General features: G+C 35.8%; 1 pseudogene; it reads right to left on the bottom strand.

Annotated features, from left to right (window-relative positions):
- Positions 1-1,625: 1,625 nt before the first annotated feature.
- On the bottom strand, positions 1,626-17,652 carry LOC141695605 (nicotinamide/nicotinic acid mononucleotide adenylyltransferase-like; annotated as a pseudogene).
- Between the last annotated feature and the right edge of the window lie 1,978 nt (positions 17,653-19,630).

Here is a 19,630-nt window from a genome sequence, read left to right as displayed (position 1 = left end):
TATCAGGATACGGACTGTCATTGATAATTTTAGTAAAATTTTCAACTTGAAATTCTATATCTACAGAGGAAGTTATCAGGATACGGACTGTCATTGATAATTTTAGTAAGATTTTCAACCTGAAATTCTATATCTCCAGAGGAAGGAGGCTGGCTGGTTGAGAAGAAAGAAATACTAAAAAGTTTCTAATTATGGAAGAACTGGAGAATCTGACCGGCTTTGCTTGATTTTGGTAACGAAAGCACATCTCTGTTTTTTTATTAGAAAAAAAATATTTGAATTTCAAAACTTCCATGTATGCCCAAACATTAATTAGATTGATGAAAGCCTGCTAAACAAAAAAATTAACAGTTATTAATATAGAAGAATACATCAACAGTAAACACAAGTTAGGGATGAATAGAAGTACATTCCAAACAGCCATCACAAGGACTCAAGGAGCATCATTTAACAAGGCCAAACTCATAGCATTCTGTTGTACGTGAAATTATTTATTTGTTTTGTATAATGAGTTCAATGTATATCAGGATACAGAGTCTTGATGCTCCTTGATTATATTCTACAATTAAAAGTTTTATATAGTCTTACTATTGGACGATAATATTTAAGAAAAGCATAAATAAAATTCATTGAAAGAAGACCGAAAGTTTTTTTTGGATATAAATGTGGAATTTATAAAAACATTCTGATTTGCGCGAATGAAGGACAGTTGTACACCAAGTTTTGCACTTCTGCTCTAAACCCAAGCCACATTATCGAAAATGCCTGAATAACAAATTTGAGTATTATGTTGACAAAAAATGGTGGATATGAATTGAACTCGCATCTAAGAAATCTTATATATAATGGCTTAATTGAACCATTCTTCAATAGAGTTTTCTATTACGCCAATTTTGAAACAAATAGAGCATCAAACATTCCCCATGTGATAACAAATGAACAAATCACCCAACTTATTTAGGCTATATAACAAAAAATAGAAAAATGCAGTCATTTAAACAAATACACAAACACCTTGTGGGCACGCTAATGCATGGAGAGTGTTTATAAACTCTGGGTAAGCATATAACAAATGAGAAATAATCAGCTCGAAATAAAAGTTAGACGGTGATGTGTAGCTAACTGATGAAGTGGAGACTGGAGAGATACACACAAATTCTGGAGAAGCCAGCTAGCTTTTACTCGCTGTTAACAAATATATATTTTTTTGAATTTAGCAACCCTGTTGTAACCCTGTTATTTATCAAACTAGGCTCAGGTCAGTCTTGTTTTCAGAAATTTTCATCTCTTTCTTATCCTTGTGAAAAATTTCAAATATCCCTAATGCCTCGCAGCCTCGAAAAAATTTCAACACTCCCTTTGTTTCTTATTAGAAGATTCTCGGAATTTACTAGTGAGAATATTTAAAGATAATAAAGATACTAACGGCATTTGCTTAAGCCATCAATAATAATATAATTCTATTGACAGTGTTACATCAAAATAGGGTGGACAAGGGAAGTAGAATTTAGCTATAACTACAATCCACTTATACAATGCAGATCTTGCTAAACATACAACATAACACCAAGTTATCACCAAGCAAAATATCTTGGCTTTATAAACCTGTTGTGCAACTGTCAGATTTATGCAGAGTTTATGTAGAGATTATGTTGTTTGATGTTGTCAATGACTTCATCTGGCACTAGATATTTCACCGACAAACCCTTGGAAACACGATCCCTGTAACAGATTAGAGTTAGCTCAACAGATACAAGTACGATACATGGGAGCCCTCTCAAACCAACTAGACATTTGAATCTGTTGTTACCTTACTATTGTAGAACTAACTCGGTTCGGAACAATTTCATCCACAATTTTGATGTTACTCTGGAAAAATACAAGTCGAATTATAGGAAACATCTGACACTTATGCAATTAAATTAGAAATTACAAAAGAGCAAGTCCAATGCAATGCTATAAGTGATGTCATTTCTATAATTTGAAACCAAATGTCAAAAATTTCAACTGCAGAAGAGTTCTATACTTGGATGCAAATATGCATATACGCATCCTTGTATCTAAATTTGAAACCAAGGATGCATTTATGCATCTAGCCACATCATCAACCTACTATAAATGAGATGAATGTTGTTGTGCTTTAAATGAAACTTAGGGGAAAGTGACAAAATTTAGGTAAATTAGGAAATATTTGGTTTCAAAATGCATCTAGCATTGGAGTTGAAGTTTTATTTTAGCATCAAAAGACACTTTTTGGTGCCAAATTATAGCAATAGCTATAGCTATTTTGAATCTTGCATTGGACTTGCTCTAACAAAATTGAATGGAAGATGCGAAACAAATGAATTCATCTTATACACTTCTATGTAACGCCAAATCCCGGATGGCAAACTAATCCAATACAATAGATTTTAAGGTTCGGATATTATCCAAATCCAATATAAAAGAATTTTGGATTTCGGGTATATCCAAACCCGACCCGGAATCTATATGATCAAGTTTGGATTTCAACTTTGGGGTATTTTTTGGATTCAAGTATGGTTAAAAAATTTGGGTTTGAATTTGAATTATGCGCGATCCGACCCGATTTCCATACCTAAAATCACCTTAAAGAAGAGAATTTAACATAAATGTTTATTTTTACCTTACATTCATTCAAAATTTCATCATGAGCAATAAGTTTCTCAATGTCTTGACCTTCTCGCCGAACACAAACCACACCATAGTCTCTACAAATAGTCCTGACCTAAATATTGAAAAAGAAACAATATATCGAGATTTTTTCCACAAATTAAAATGCAGAAGATACAAGTCAACATACTTGTTGAAGTAGAAGCAAATTCCAGACAACTTGTTAACATTCCATGTATTGAATAATATAAGAACCTTTTGTATGGCATTATTTATACTCAATTTGATATTGTATCAGAAATTGGAAGCCCACCTAACATGACTAAAATTGCATGTCTACATTTTCAAATAAGCTCTACATGTTGCACAATATTATTTCCTAAAAACTTGACCAATAAAAAAAGTATTACTTCCTAAAAGGAGATTTCTGCTATGCGTTCAAATAATATGACATTGCACATTATCATGTACTGGAATTCTTATATTCATTAAATTAAGATATATTCAATAATGGAAAACCTAAAACTATTATATCAAGCAAAAATAGTTTAACAGGCCAAAATATCAATCAAAATCAACATAAAACCTTTCATCAGATACACAGTTACCAAGATCTCATAAGCTTCTGAGTGCATATGCTTTGGTAAATTACAATATGGCGATGGTGTCCAGATTAGAACCGAGACATGACTTATTTTTAATTGATTCTGAAACTAGAGTTATTTGTTCAACCTTAACTAGCAGAAAGAAAGCTTTTATCTGAGTTAAATATTTAATTTTAGACTTGGAATTACCTGCTCAGGGATCCATACTTTAAGAGTGCTGAAAGATTCAAGTAGATCAGAACCACAGATGAGCATAACTCTCAGGGATGCTAAAGCAGAAGCAAAGACAATGTATTATCTGTTCAACCAAGACAAGACGGCCCAAAGGAATCATAGTTAGAATAATTACGGAACATAATGTAAAGCCCAAGAAGGCCCAATTTGTAAGATAAAGCCCATTTGGGACTTGATATAATTGGAGGACAACAATCTCATTGAGGGGGGTTGGTAAATTAAGCAAAGAGATCATCTCCTAAAATTATAGTCTAATAATAATAATATTGTTGGCACATCATTTGGTGCTAGAAGGAGCTTTGCTTTAACAGATCCAACCAGAAAATGATTGTAGAAGAGATTGATCCGGGAACAGCCGGACCAACACAAGTTAAAGAATTGACGGCAGAACCTGCCGCCGATCCCTCGGCCTTCGATGGCTATGAGCTTCCAAAGCAGTCGGCATTAAAGCCTAAATGTTTGTTTCCTCCACCTGAAGGCCTTCTTGAGGATCAACCGGAGAGCTGGAAAGATACACGTCAAAGAGGCAAAAAGAGAACATCCGTGTCATATCCGTTTTAGAATACAAACCTCCAGAGGCAAAAAAGTTCTTTCAAGCGACATGTGACTACATTTAAAAAAAAGAGCCAAGTAAAACAAATGTGCTTGATAGCTACGAACGGGGAACAATAACACAATATATTTTTGAAAAACGAAATTTTTAACTATAGGAAAGTTATATCGCAACTCAAAAGAACACTTTAAGTGCCTAAAATAGAGATATCTCCTTAAACCTAAACACACAGAATACCATCAAACAACAAATAAAATCCACCAACAGCGAGTAGCAAGAAATAACATAAATCTAAAGATCAACATTAGGAAAGCCTAAGTTCACAACTTCACAGAAACCATAAAGTCATTAAATAAAACTTAAATTCAATGCATCATCTACGGGGCATTCCCCGCCTTCAATTCTTATCGGTCTGATCATCAGATGGCGAAGCCGCGAGGTCACATACATAGTCTTCAAAAGTGTGCCCCGTGACGTCGAACCCCGCTCCTTGCATTCGAGTAACACAACTCCCATAGCCATCCCCGAGAGCATTCGCAATATCCTCGATCCCTTTCTCAACCTCCGCCTTCAAAGCAGTATTCTCGTCAACAATAAGCTTATAGGATGAATTCATCCCATCAACTTGACGCTCAAAGGCCTCACACTTGACCCTCAGATTGTCGCGCTCTTTCTCAGCATCGCGAAGCTTCTGCTCGAGCTCCGACACCTGCGCATCCATCGATTGGCCTTTAACATCCATCTCACTTACTTTCTTTGACAATGCGGTGTTCGCATTAACCAAATCAAATGACCTTCTCTCTAAACCCGAGTAATTCGCCTCGAGCTTCTTCTTCTCTGCCCCTAGAGTGCTCACTTCAGCTTCCAACTTCGCTCGAGCCTCATCACTTCCACCGGCTCGAAATTCTTCCACGACATGCATGAAATTGGCGAGAAACTGCCACAATTCAAAATTACAACAATAAAAAATGAAACAAGACAAGGCACCAAAAAAAAATAAAAAAATTAATTAACATACCCTTCCAGCTCGGTTCTAACATCGATCCGCTAAATCCTCTCGGCGACGCCCGTCGAAAGCAATCGCATCTTGAGGAAGATGAAAAAGGTTGAAGACCCTCAGCGGTACAGTAGTCCCACCTGTCCAGCGTTCGTGGGGTTGAATCTCGACCCTCACAACTTCTTTTTTCGATCGGGGGTCGATAGTAGGAGCCATTGTCGCTCTGTTACCAACCAATGTGAGGGTTTTGTTCACCCCACCAACCAACGCCTTCGCTTCACCAAACCCACCATCTCCACAATTTTCCTTGTTAGGTCACACACACTGTAGAGGGGGTGAATACAGTGTATAATATAATCAAATCGAACTTTAATATCTTAAGTAACAGAAAACAAACTTTATTGAAACAATAAACTCTGTTACAGTATGGAACTGTTACCTCTCAGTGATGAACAAATATCACGAGAGCTGCTAGGGTTACAATGAATAATCTTCTCGAATATGATAACACTTATAGTGTAAACCCTATGTCTGTGTTTATATACTACACAGTTATAAGATAATCGCTAATTGATATGGAATATAATTCTGCTTCCTAAAATATATCAATCAGATATCTTTTCTTCCAAGTATTCTATTCTTCACGAAACTCCTTCTTCATGCATATCTCTTCTTATGTTTATCTTGATCTTCTTTCCTTTAATCAGCTATTGTCCTTATCTGATCGTCCTTCAGCACTTAAGTTCTGATATCTAACTTCTGATGATTATCTCCTGATAATATAAGTACTGATATCCTTAAGTCCTGACTTCCAGTATAAGTACTGATCAACGGTTATGTACTGATTTGTCCTGTTAAGTAAGATCTGAAATCTAAACATAAATTATATTAGCCATGACATTATCAAATATATCTAACAATCTCCCCCAACTTGTAAATTAGCATAATATACAAGTTTAACAAATATTTGATGATGTCAAAAACATTAAGTACAAATGCATGAGAATTAGACTAGATAACTACAACTTACAGTCCTTAAAGCTTTACCAATATTCAACTTCTGATAACAACTTCAGTCTGTACAAATATCATAATTTAAGCAGTTGTAGATCTTCGACTTGGCTTCATCATCTGATCTCTCTGATGTCAGGAGTTGTTCTGAGATAATTCTTCAACAAACATCTCTCCGCATATCTGAGTTCATCAATCATTCTCCTTTTGGCATCTTTAAGCTCTGCAGTATCTTCACCAATTTGAAAGATTGCAGCTCTGAGATCATTGATCTTTGCTTTTCTTATATCCTGATCCAGTCTGATCAAATAAGCTTTATCAGACTCAAGATTGAATTCAACAGCCCTGTACCCCAGAAAGGTAGTTATAATCTTAGCAGTGTTGGGCTTCATTTCAACTATATCACCATTGTGATCTCTGTACTTTGGAACGTATGTGTTGTCAGACTTAACAGAATAAAGCCTTTTCTGTCTCTGAATCTGTTCTTTCAAATAGTTTGCAGCAGTTCTTGTTATTCTGTCATCCACTTGAAGTAAGAATAGTACATGCTCCAATTCTTCAAAATACTTCAATGGAATGGCATTTTGTCTTATATGATAAACCCTACCATCTGTCATGAAATACAACAAGATGTATTTTTTTAAGTAGGTATGGTAAACCATCTGTACAGATTCCAGTTGATTCAATCTCTCAGGAGTTGCTCCAATACCTGGTTCACTCAAGGAAGTTGGATCATTGGTAGTGTTATGTATTCTTCTTTCATCAGCACTTCCCAATCCAGTTTTATCTCTTGCTTCCTTTCCAGTAACTACTCTTGCTTCAAAACCACTTGCAGTAGTCTTCAAAGATTGAGTCTGTTTTGCTTTAGTGAATCCTGGTAAGAGTGTCTTTGGTCTATCTTCTGATATCAAGTTAACTTGAGCTATGTCAGAGGTTACTTGCTTCTTCTGAATATCAGAACTTACAATTTCTTGACTCTGAACAAATTGAGCCATGTCAGAGGTTGTTTTAAGAACTTTTCTTAAAGTCAGAGCAAGATTATCCTTTTCATCATTAATTTCTTCATCCTCAGGAGGCACATAAACCTTGATAGGTTCACCAACCTTTTCTTTACCCTTGGATCTTGGATCTATCTGCGGTTGTGATCTAGCCAATGTTGCTTCAGTATGTGTCCTTTCTTTTATCACAATGCCTTTGAGTTTTGGAAGTGGCTTTTTACCAGAAGCTTCAGATTTAGATGTGACTTTCTCTGATTTAAGCCTGACTTCTTCTTCCATTAAACTTTCCAAGTCCATTCCTGGATTTTCCTGAAGAAATAACTGTATTGACATTTCCTCATCAAGATCTAAAAGTTCATCAGAACTTATCCTTTTACCAGCAGCAGAACTTATTCTTTTCCCAGTATCAGAACTTGTCCTGTGACTTGTGATTTCAGCTTTTCTTGATGTGAATCTTCTACCTTGACTATGACCTATACCCATTCCAGGGTTTCCCTGATCATCTTTTTCATCATCCTTCCCTGTCAGTGTCTTGTCAGTCTTGCATTTGGACTTAATTACTTTCTCCCCCTTTTTGGCATTAGCAGGTAGTAGAAGAGAGATAAACAATTCCACTGAGGATTGGATTTCAGTCAGTTGTGATTGCTGAGAAGCTTGATTTTTTAGAATATCATCAATCTGAGCTTATTGATGATCTTGAGTCTTCTCAATATAAGCAATCATGTCAAAGTAGGTTGGAAGAACTTTTTCTTATCAATTTTCCAAACTTGTTCCTGTTTGATAAATTCTTCCTGAATCTTGTGTAGCTCTGCATGAGTAGTTGAGTGAAGACCTTGTAGATGTTTAGTACTCAATGCAGTGACTCTAAGCTGGGTTTTGAAATCATCAGAATTTAACATTTCATCAGCTTTAGTCAAGTGCTCAGCAAGATGTTTTTCAGTTGGAACACATGAAACTGAATTCCATTCCTTAGTCCACTCCTGTCCTGCAGGAGTTTCACTCCAAGGTACTGGTGCTTCTCTGGTAACAAACTTCTTAATAATTTCAGACTTAAGAATAGTTTGTTGAGGAACATGTCCTGAAGGACCTGCTGCATCAGCATCCGCAGTTGGAGCAGCATCACCAGTATCTCCAGCATTTGCAGTATCAGAACTTACAGAATCAGTATCCTCTGATAAAATAACAGTGTGAGTAGCAATGGAGGCTTCAACATCCTCTAATCGCTGATCTGGTTCTAAGTTCTGATCAACAGCCATATCCTGATGCTCACCTAAAGTCTGATCATCAGCATCTTGATGCAGAGAAGGTGTTGTAGATAACTCTGGAGTTTGAACAACATCAGTAACAGGTGTTGTGGAAGGATTAGTTGTTGTTGGAGCTTCTAAGAGAATTACTTCAGGCACAACCAAGATTTGAACATCAATATCAGCACGTGTGCCTGGATCAACAGGAGACACAGATGGTGTGTTAGCCTTTTCAGAAACAGCTTCCTTAGATGGAGTTGATGGAGAAGAAGTGACTGGAGCCAATTCCTTGTCTTGTGAGATCAGAGATTCCTGATCCCCTTCCTTAGCTGCTTCCTCTTCATCATCTGAAACTGGCCTTTTTGCCCTCTGTTTCTTGTATCTCGTTGTTGATTTGGATTCCTTGGGAGTTTCAGGAACTGTCATTCTTCTAAGCCTTTTGAGAAGCCTAGATCCCCCAATTCCAGAATCCTTCTGAGAAGTCTCTTTCTCAGCTTCACCTACAACAGGTTCTGAAGAAGGAACCTGGTCCTCAGTATCAGATTTATCTCTCAAGGCAATCCTCCTTCTCTTTTGAGGTGTTTGAGGAACAGTCTTTGTCCTCTTTGGCTTGGAGGATGAAGGCTTCACAGTAGGTGCTGAGGATGAGGGTTGATCAGTCTGTGAAGTGGAGAGATAGGATTTGAGATATTTCCTTAGGGCAGGTTGAGTAGAATGAGTGGTAGGTGCTGAGGATGATGGTTTTTGAGTGTTCATTGTTGGTTGGACATCAGAGTAAACAGATCTATAAGTATCAGGATCAACATTTACTAGGATCTGTTTTACAGACTGAGGAATCTGTAATGGTCTAACCACTGATTTCTTAGTGTCAGCATTTACCAGGTCATTAAAGTAGCGTTTTGCAACTTTAAAAGGTGGGGTTGAGGAACTGACTAATTGAGGTTCATCAGTACAAAAAGTATAAATAAGTTGACAGAATCTAGCAAAATAGACAACATTCCTATCCTCTATCATCCTATCCCCAATAAAACCAATTATACCAGTTGCAAAATCAAAATGAGTTTGATGTATAATAGCATACCCGATGTGCTGACTCAGAATTAGGATATCATCAAAATTCGAACATTTGTTCCCAAAAGCTTTAGTGATGCAGTCAAAGAAGAAGCTCCATTCTCGTCTGATATGAGCCTGTTTTAACTGCCCAAGTTTTGCCAAACTCTTTTCATACCCCAAATTTGCCATTAACTCCTGAAGAGCTGATTCTTCTGGAATTGAAAAGGTGCAACCTTCTGGGAGATGTAGAGCCTTGCGTATTGTACCAGGAGTAACTGCATAAGAAGAATCACCCACTTCGAAAAAAATACTAGGAGTGCCATGTCTACCACCATCATCAAAGTGCCCAGTCCGCCAAAACGTCAGAAATTGTTGGCTCGAAAAGACTGAAGGCTGGGTAATCCATATAGAAGAACAGAAGGTGGGTCAGTACCTCTTGTGGGACAGAGTCCCATATCTCCTCAGGAATGGCCGTGACGTGCCATTCCTGCTGCCAGTCGGCACAGCTTAGCTCCATATTGAAGTTTTGGTAGTTTAAAAACATGTTGTATCTGACCATTGTATTTTTGAAAGAAAAAGTATGAAGGTAAGTTTGTGAGAAAGAATTTGATGGGAAGGCTGATGTGAAGTGGCTGCTTATATAGGCAAGAGAATGTCAGGAGACGTAAAAGTATTTAATGCTGACAGGTAGAATTAATTCTACCTCGTCTCCCCAGACTTGGAAAAAGAATAACATTCATTGGAAGGAGAAAACATGGTTGAATGCGCACAAGAAACAAGTAAAAGTGGACTGTTCAAGTACGAATACCATTAACCCTAACCATAGTGACTATTAATCTTCCACTTCAACATATTCTAGTTTGAACCGAGAGTGTTATCAAATTTTATCCACAGATAAGTCAAGTAAAGAATTAGACTATAATATCAGAACTTAGACTTATATCAGAACTTAACAGTCATCAGAACATAATTTCTTAACTCGAAAAAGGAATGCCTATCTGAGTAAATCCACATACAAGTTCTGAGTTATACTCTTCAGAACTTAATCGTCAGAATATGCAACCAGAACTTGTCCTCGGAGTTAGTGCAAAATGACATAATGACTGTTTATCTAAAACAACATAGACCACCACAGTAATTTTCATCATTCAGATGGAGTGATTAGTGTGTGCATTAAGCTAAATTTCAGACAAGGAGTAAAGTCTGATTCACTTCAGTACATCTTAGAAATAAGGCATAACTAAATTTTGCTAAAGAGCTATCATTATCCTGAAACCTACTGATGAATGAGTTCATGCTTGAGTCCACCTCAACTGTTTTGTGCTAATTTTATGCATCTTTTTAAATTCTATTTTACAGTGGCTTCTCAGTGTAAGTGAGCCACGACTGCTTATCAGAATTTATGCTATTATTAGAGTATTTCTCCAGTAATCATAGAGTGTGAAAAGTCACCAAGAAAATATTTTGCTTTTCTAATGCATATTTACTTAATACCAGCAATGCACTTGGGTCGTCCCTTCCACATGTTTACTCTAGATCTCAAAGGAGTACCTGATTTTATTCTTTGATCTTTTTGCTTTTTCTTTTGATAATTGAGGTTTATCAGCACTTAGTACATTCAACAGATTTACTAGTATCAGAACTTAACAGATGAGTAGCATTATTTTAATTTGTGACTTAGTAATAAGATAAACAAAGTAAACTCAACTAAGCTCAATTATCAGAATTTGCTTGTGTCATAAGATTTCCACAGAAATAATTACTTCTTATATGGGATCATTTGTTTATTGAAGACTACTAGGTCAGTATCTAGCACAGTTATCCTCATAGGATTGAATAGTTACTTAAACAGACATATCACTTATTAGAGTTTAGAAACATATATCAGACAACAATCAGTACTTGAACGCATATTTCAATTAATCACAGAATACACAAAGAGATTACATTCTGTAAATACTGATCATAAAGTCTAATGAAACAGAACAAAACTAGACAAATTTAGAAAAAGAACCTGAAACCATTCCAAGTTCATTGACCAATCTTGTAAAAGTGGCTTCACACAGTGGTTTTGTGAAGATATCTGTTAGTTGTTGATCTGTTGGAACAAAGTGCAATTCCACTGTACCTTTATCCACATGTTCCCTTATGAAGTGGTACATGATGCTGATGTGCTTTGTCATAGAGTGTTGAACTGGATTACCTGTCATAGCAATAAAACTTTGATTATCACAGTAAATAGGGATTTTGAAATATGTTAACCCATAATCCAGTAACTGATTCTTCATCCAAAGAATCTGTGCACAACAGCTTCCTGCAGCAATATACTCTGCTTCTGCAGTTGATGTGGAAATTAACTTTTGTTTCTTGCTGAACCAAGAAACCAATCTGCCTCCAAGAAATTGGCAGCTTCCACTTGTGCTTTTCCTGTCAATTTTGCAACCTGTAAAATCTGCATCTGAGTAAATTATTAGTTTAAAATCTGATTCTCTAGGATACCACAATCCCAGATCAGCTGTTCCTTTAAGATACTTAAAAATTCTTTTCACAGCTGTTAAGTGAGGTTCTCTTGGATCTGCTTGAAATCTTGCACAAAGACAGGTAGCATATATGATATCAGGTCTACTAGCAGTTAGTTAGAGTAGAGAGCCAATCATACCTCTGTAATCAGTAATATCTACTGATTTACCAGTATCCTTATCCAGTTTTGTTGCAGTGGCCATGGGAGTGGATGCACTTGAACAATCTTGCATTCCGAATTTCTTTAGCAAGTTTCTGGTGTACTTAGTTTGACAAATAAAAGTACCTTCTTCATTCTGCTTGACTTGACAAATAAAAGTGCCTTCCCCCATCATACTCATCTGATATCTTGACTGCATCAGTTTGGCAAACTTCTTGCAAAGTCTGTCATTTGTAGACCTAAAAATGATATCATCAACATAAATCTGGACGAGAAGTAAGTCCTTTCCATGGTTGAGGTAGAACAGTGTTTTTTCTATTGTTCCTCTGTTGAATCCACTTTCCAGAAGAAACTGAGTTAAAGTCTCATACCATGCTCTAGGAGCTTGCTTAAGTCCATAAAGTGTTTTATCAAGTCTGTAGACATAATCTGGATGTTTGGAATCTACAAAGCCTGGAGGTTGTTCAACATATACTTCCTCCTCCAATTCTCCATTGAGAAAAGCACTTTTCACATCCATTTGAAAGACAGTAAACTTTTTGTGAGCAGCATAAACCAAAAATATCCTTATGGCTTCTAACCTAACAACTGGTGCAAATGTTTCATCATAGTCAATTCCCTCCTGTATAGAATATCCTTTTGTAACCAGCCTTGCCTTATTCCTTGTAATTATGCCATCACTGTCAGTTTTGTTTCTGAATACCCACTTTGTACCGACAACATATCTATTCTTTGGTCTTGGCACTAGGGTCCAAACTTTGTTTCTTTCAAATTCATTTAACTCTTCCTGCATTGCTTGCACCCAATCAGCATCTTGAAGAGCTTCTTCCACTTTCTTTGGCTCAGTCTGAGAGAGAAAAGAATTGTAAAGACATTCATTTGAAGTACCTGTTCTAGTTCTGACACCTGCATCAGGATTCCAATTATCAAATCAGGTGTATATGACTTTGTCCACTTCCTTGCAGATGGAAGGTTTTCTCTAGAACTGGATGCTCCCCCATGATCCATGTTGTCTTCGTTTTCATTTTCTGATGCTCCCCCTGAAACTATGCTCTCTGAGTTGGATTCTTCAGAATTTAGATTTTCAGCACTATCAGAACTTGGCTTATCAGAACTTGATGAATCAGAACTTGAAGAGCCAGATGTATGTTCTGATGTTTCTTGAGATGTAGTAGGATCTTGAGTATGCTCCCCCTGCATTGGTGCATCTTCCTTTGACGTAGTCACCACAGTTTCAATAACATCAGAGTTTAATCCATCAGAGTTTACAGTATCAGGACTTAGACTGTCAGGATTTTCAGTATCAGAATTTGAGTCTTCATTTTCAAAATCTCAGCTGATCATAATCAATGAAATCTTCAAGACTAGTAATCTTCTTGTCATCAAAAGAGACATTGATAGATTCCATGACCACTTTTGTTCTCAAATTAAAGACTCTGAAGGTTTTTGTGGAAAGTGGATATCCAACAAAGATTCCTTCATCAGCTTTTAGATCAAAATTAAATAGCTGTTCAGGATGAGTCTTGAGAACAAAACACTTGCATCCAAATACATGAAAGTACTTCATATTTGGCTTCTTTTTCTTCACCATCTCAAATGGTGTTTTTCCATGCTTGTTAATAAGTGTTGCATTTTGAGTAAAACAAGCAGTCTGCACAGCTTCAGCCCAGAAATAAGTTGGAAGCTTTGCTTCTTCAAGCATAGTTCGTGCAGCTTCAATGAGAGTTCTATTCTTCCTTTCAACAACTCCATTTTGCTGTGGAGTTCCAGGAGCAGAAAATTACTGCTTTATTCCATGGTTTTTGCAGAACTCTTCCATTATCAAATTCTTGAACTCAGTGCCATTATCACTCCTTAAGATTTTCACAGAATCTTTGACCAATTTATCCAGATGTTTGACATGATCAATCAAGATAGATGGAGTTTCACTTTTTGTGTGGAAGAAATACACCCATGTGTATCTGGTGAACTCATCCACTATGACCAACGCATATTTTTTCTTTGCAATAGACATGACATTTACTGGACCAAATAGATCAACATATAGTAGATGATAAGGCTCAAGAATTAATGATTCAGTCTTGCTCTTGAAGGAAGATTTTCTTTGTTTGGCCTTCTAACATGAATCACATAGACCATCAGGAGCAAATACTGACTTTAGCAATCCTCTCACAAGATCTTTCTTGACCAGTTCATTTATATTATTGAAATTTAAATGAGAGAGTTTCTTGTGCCAATTCCAGCTTTTTTCAATTGATGCTCTACTCATCAGACAAATTGCAGAACCATCAGTACTTGTTGAAAGCTTAGCTTCATAAATGTTACCACGCCTGTATCCTTTCAAAATAACTTTGCCTTTAGATTTACTCAGAACTTATGCCTTTCTTGGAAAACTTCTTTCCCTTCCTGAACTTCCTGTATGCAATCTTTGTGATTCCTTTCACCATAAGAGCACATAGCTTCATCATCTCCTCATCAGCATCAGTCTCAGGCAAGCTTTCAGAATCTGAGTCATCATCACTTTCAGAACTTGATGACTCAGTATCAAACTTTATGAAAAGAGCTTTACCCTTGTCTTTCCTTGAGGAAGCTGCTTTGGGGGATTTTTCTTCAGCCTTAAGAGCAACTGTCCTTGACTTTCCTCCTTTCCTCTTGCTTCTTTGTTCCATCTCAAGTTCATTAGTCTTGAGCATTCCATAGATTTCATCAAGAGTTGTTTCATCAAGATTGTAGTTGTCTCTTATTGTTGTTGCCTTCAAATCCCAGCATTCAGGAAGAACTAACAGGAATTTAAGGTTTGAATCTTCAAGATCATACTCTTTATCAACCAATGACAAATCATTCAAAAGTTTGACAAATCTATCATATAGATCATTCAATGACTCATTAGTCTTTGAGTCAAAGTGTTCATACTCTTGAGTGAGTATTGTCTTCCTGTTCTTCTTAATTGTGTCAGTTCCCTGACATCTTGTTTCCAAAGCATCTCATATCTCCTTAGCAGTCTTGCAGTTGATTACCCTGTTTGACATTACATTATCAATGGCACTATGCAGTAAGTGTCGTACATTAGCATCCTTAGCAATTGATGCTATATCTTCAGCATTATAATCACTCTTTTCCTTTGGTACAGTCTTTGCTGCTTCACCTGTAACTGCAACAGCAAGCTTGGTTGGTTTGTGAGGCCCTTCCTTGATTCTATCAAGGTATTCTGGATCTGTTGCTTCCAGGAACATGGTCATTCTCACCTTCCATATGAGATATTCAGATGGTCTCAGTATAGGAACTCTGATGGTCTCATACCGACTCTGAATTTGTGTCTTTGGTGGTTCCTCAGTTTTGGTAGGCTTAGTTGGAGTTTCTGTGTCAGACATGATTGTGTTTGGATCTTTAACTGTATGTGTGTTAACAGATAGGCTCTGATACCACTTGTTAGGTCACACACACTGTAGAGGGGGTGAATACAGTGTATAATACAATCAAATCGAACTTTAATATCTTAAGTGACAGAAAACAAACTTTATTGAAACAATACTCTGTTACAGTATGGAACTGTTACCTCTCAGTGATGAACAAATATCACGAGAGCTGCTAGGGTTACAATGAATAATCTTCTCGAATATGATAACACTTATAGTGTAAACCCTATGTCTGTGTTTATATACTACACAGTTACAAGATAATCGCTAATTGATATGGAATATAATTCTGCTTCCTAAAATATATCAATCAGATATCTTTTCTTCCAAGTATTCCATTCTTCACGGAACTCCTTCTTCATGCATATCTCTTCTTATGTTTATCTTGATCTTCTTTCCTTTAATCAGCTACTGTCCTTATCTGATCGTCCTTCAGCACTTAAGTTCTGATATCTAACTTCTGATGATTATCTCTAGATAATATAAGTACTAATATCCTTAAGTCCTGACTTCCAGTATAAGTACTGATCAACGGTTAAGTACTGATTTGTCCTGTTAAGTAAGATCTGAAATCTAAACATAAATTATATTATCCATGACATTATCAAATATATCTAACATTCCTCTTCCACTTCTCGACGTTTCCTCTTGCGAGGATTCAGATCAGCCGGCTCCACATCTGACACGGCCTTTCAAGGATCTTCTACAACTTTATTTCCTTGGTCATCCAATAACTCGATCGACACAGAATGCCCAACCCTCGACGGGCCAGAGGGGGCACCATCAGCACTCTTCCTCGATGTTCTCTTAATAAGCAACATCATAGCCTTGTCCATCTCTCCTTTAACCCCGCTATTCAATATCTTTAGCGCCAAATATCATTATCCATAACATTCAAGTACAAAGACAGTGAATACTAACATATGAGATACAAATACAGTTGACTGCAGCATGAATGCATGATCTATAAAATAATAAGCAAAGAAAACTTGAAAAAAACTCTGCAAATATAGCATGATGCCTTATGTTATTAATACAAACATTTTAGGACCATGTCTTCTCAGTCATAGAATACCGATGATTAATATGATTATAGATTGTTTGCAAAAAGTGACTATGCCAGTTCTTCAATTTAGGACTTCGAGTAAAAAACAAGGCATAACACAAAGCTTACCTATAGGTATCAATCCGTTATCATACAAGGAATTCCTGATTTTGGATAAGACAGTTAATGTCCGTTGGAAGGTACTCTGATTTGCCTAATACAGAGATACATACTTTATTATATATACATAGCAAAACAACAGCTGACATCAAAACCTATGTATTGATGTTCGTAAAAAGACATGACGCTTTTTTAAGTTTTGAATAATTTAAAGACACAAGTGCGAGGAGTGAGGAAAAAAGAGACCTCCCATGGGTCCACCATTATAAAATTCAGAACTTCTACAAGCAATATTACACATTGTGATCCGATGCTCAGCTGATAAAAGACCCTACATATAAAAGCGCATTCCACTACTAACTTCATATGTAAACTTGGCCATACTCGGGGAATCAGGTGTAAGGACAAAATGCATACGTTATGCTCTAATAGACAGTTAAATACCTTTTTCTTGTATGCATCATTAACAAGTGACATATAACCACCAATAACAGAGAACCCCTCTGAATTCAGTGCATCTCTTGCCAGCTCTAGCAACAAGAATATTTAATATACAATAAAAAAATTAACTATAAAATGATCAGCTTTCCACCAGAAATTGCAGATAAGAATTATCGTAGTCATAGACAAATGTAAATATATATTAATGAGCGTGTATAAATATGTGATGGTGTGTGTACATTGCCCTCAAACAAGTACCATAAGCTAAATTTACTGACTTAATATAATCGTGCAAGACCTACATCAATCTTACAAGAGTCCCTGGTAAGTTTTAAATTGAGGTTAAGCTTCAATTTATAATATCTCGAGTAAAAGAGAAAAGGGTAATAGCCACTTACCAAAAAGACGTAAATGCATATATGTCGGAGGATTGAAACTTCCAGCAGAGAGTAAAACTATGTAGGTTGTTTCCCTAAAATTCCAAAAGTTAGTTTGTCAGCTAATAAAAGTAGTAAAAAAAATCGGTCGCCTAAATCTGTACAGAAGACTACTAGAAGACTAGTAGTAACAGCTCTTACATACAATGCATGCCTTAATAAATTGAGGATACAAAACTAATGCCATATATGTATCTACAAAGATGAATACACTGTCACGAAGTGAGTCTGTTCACCCGAAGATTAAATTGGGCCAGAGTTTCGTATTGGGCCATGAAATAAATTTGGGCCTAAATGATGGAACTGAACTAGAAAATATAGCATATGGCTTGTTGTACTTGGCATATATATTGCTTTCAGCCTTTCATTTTAGGGTATTATGAATTTGTGTATTTATTACATATACATGCCAGCAAAAACAAAGATAACCTGCGATGTTCATCTAGATACAAGATAGTGAATTTTAATGTAAATTGGCTAACAAGAACAAAATGGTGAAATGAGTGAAAGTAGAAAGTACCCGTTATCATGATCTTTAGGCCCTAATGATAATTTCTCTAGTGGTAAGGCACTCTCCATCATACAAAGAGAAACTACAAGTGAAACCATTGACAGTCAACATCCAGCTAAAATTGTGATAGGTAATTAAACTAGAGAACTTTCTCATTTGACCAAAGCCCAAAAAATGTAGTGCTAATAACACAACATTCCACATTATCACATACAGTTAAACCCCTTTAAAATAATATGGTTGGGACAAAGAACAAATATTACTTTGGCAAATTTATTAATTTATCGTGAGTAAAAATACATTGTATCCATTATGTTGGGACCGGAGAAAAATATTATTTTAGAGAGGATATTAATTTATCGATTATTACTTTATCAAGGCTCAAGTGTATGACTAACATTTGTCTGTGTTGCGTTTAAAATTTGAAAACAAAAAGAAATTACAAATAAAACATATGTGATGTAAAATTAAAAACCAGCACTCACTTGTTAATAAATTGTAACAACCAATTAAATACATTTAACTTGTACAAATATATGTTCATATACTATTAGAACTGCATGAAACCTAAATTTCAAATTATTAATAAACCTGGGACTTGTTCTGCTATTTTAATATATAAGTACAATAATATCACCCTTGCAGTTTGTAAATTAGCCATCAAAGATGGATTAGCATGTACTAATACATAAATACCGAAGATAAAAATAATCATACCCTTAATTTAGGTGAGATTTTAATGCTTCTTCTTTCTTTATCTCCCACCAAGTTTCAATCCAGACTCTAATTCTTCATCTTCGCTCACCTCTATAATCTTCTGCTTGAAATCTACAAATTTCACAAAGATGCGTATATATTATGTGTGAATGCTTATTATTGGCTTAACATTGTACTTATTCGATCGACATGCATTTATTTTACATGTCCTGGTTTCTAAAAAGATCAGTAAAGTTTAATATAGCACTCCCTCTGGTCCACAGTTTTAATAAAAAATCAATATTTTATACGATTCTATTTTTAAATTAAAGTATTCCAAAAAATGAACGTTAAAATTTTAAGTGACTATATTTGGCATTTAAACTTTCGACCTAATCGAACCCACAACTTTCAACCTAATCATCATCGGCGCCAGCCTCCACGAATCAATAATATCGCAATTAAATACAAAATTGATAGTCATTTATATCATATTACTTGCAATTCATATTCTAAATCTATACAATTTTACAAATATGTCCAAGTACTATGAAAAAAATAGTTCTGAAACAATAATTATCCGAAAGTTCCAAATAATGGACCTAAACACAAGATGATGATCGATCGACAGAACAATCAAACAAGAGTCGAGTTGAGGATTAAACACGGGTTAACGAAACAAGAAATAACAGTTATTAATATAGAAGAATATAGCAACAGTAAACACAAGTTGAGGACAAATGTAAGTACATTCCCATCAATAGTCACAAGGACTCAAGGAGCATCATTTAACAAGGTCAAATTCATGACATATATGTTATACACAAATTTATTTATTTATTTTGTATAATGAGTTCTATGTATATGAGGATGGACTTTCTTGATCACATTACACACTTAAAAGGTTATATATCTTTTTACTCTTACACAGAAAACATTTAACAAAAACATAAAATTC

Source organism: Apium graveolens, chromosome 11, assembly GCF_009905375.1.
Source record: "Apium graveolens cultivar Ventura chromosome 11, ASM990537v1, whole genome shotgun sequence".
Lineage (NCBI taxonomy): Eukaryota > Viridiplantae > Streptophyta > Magnoliopsida > Apiales > Apiaceae > Apium > Apium graveolens.
Note: the sequence above shows the minus strand (reverse complement) of the source record. Positions and strands in the feature narration are given on the sequence as shown.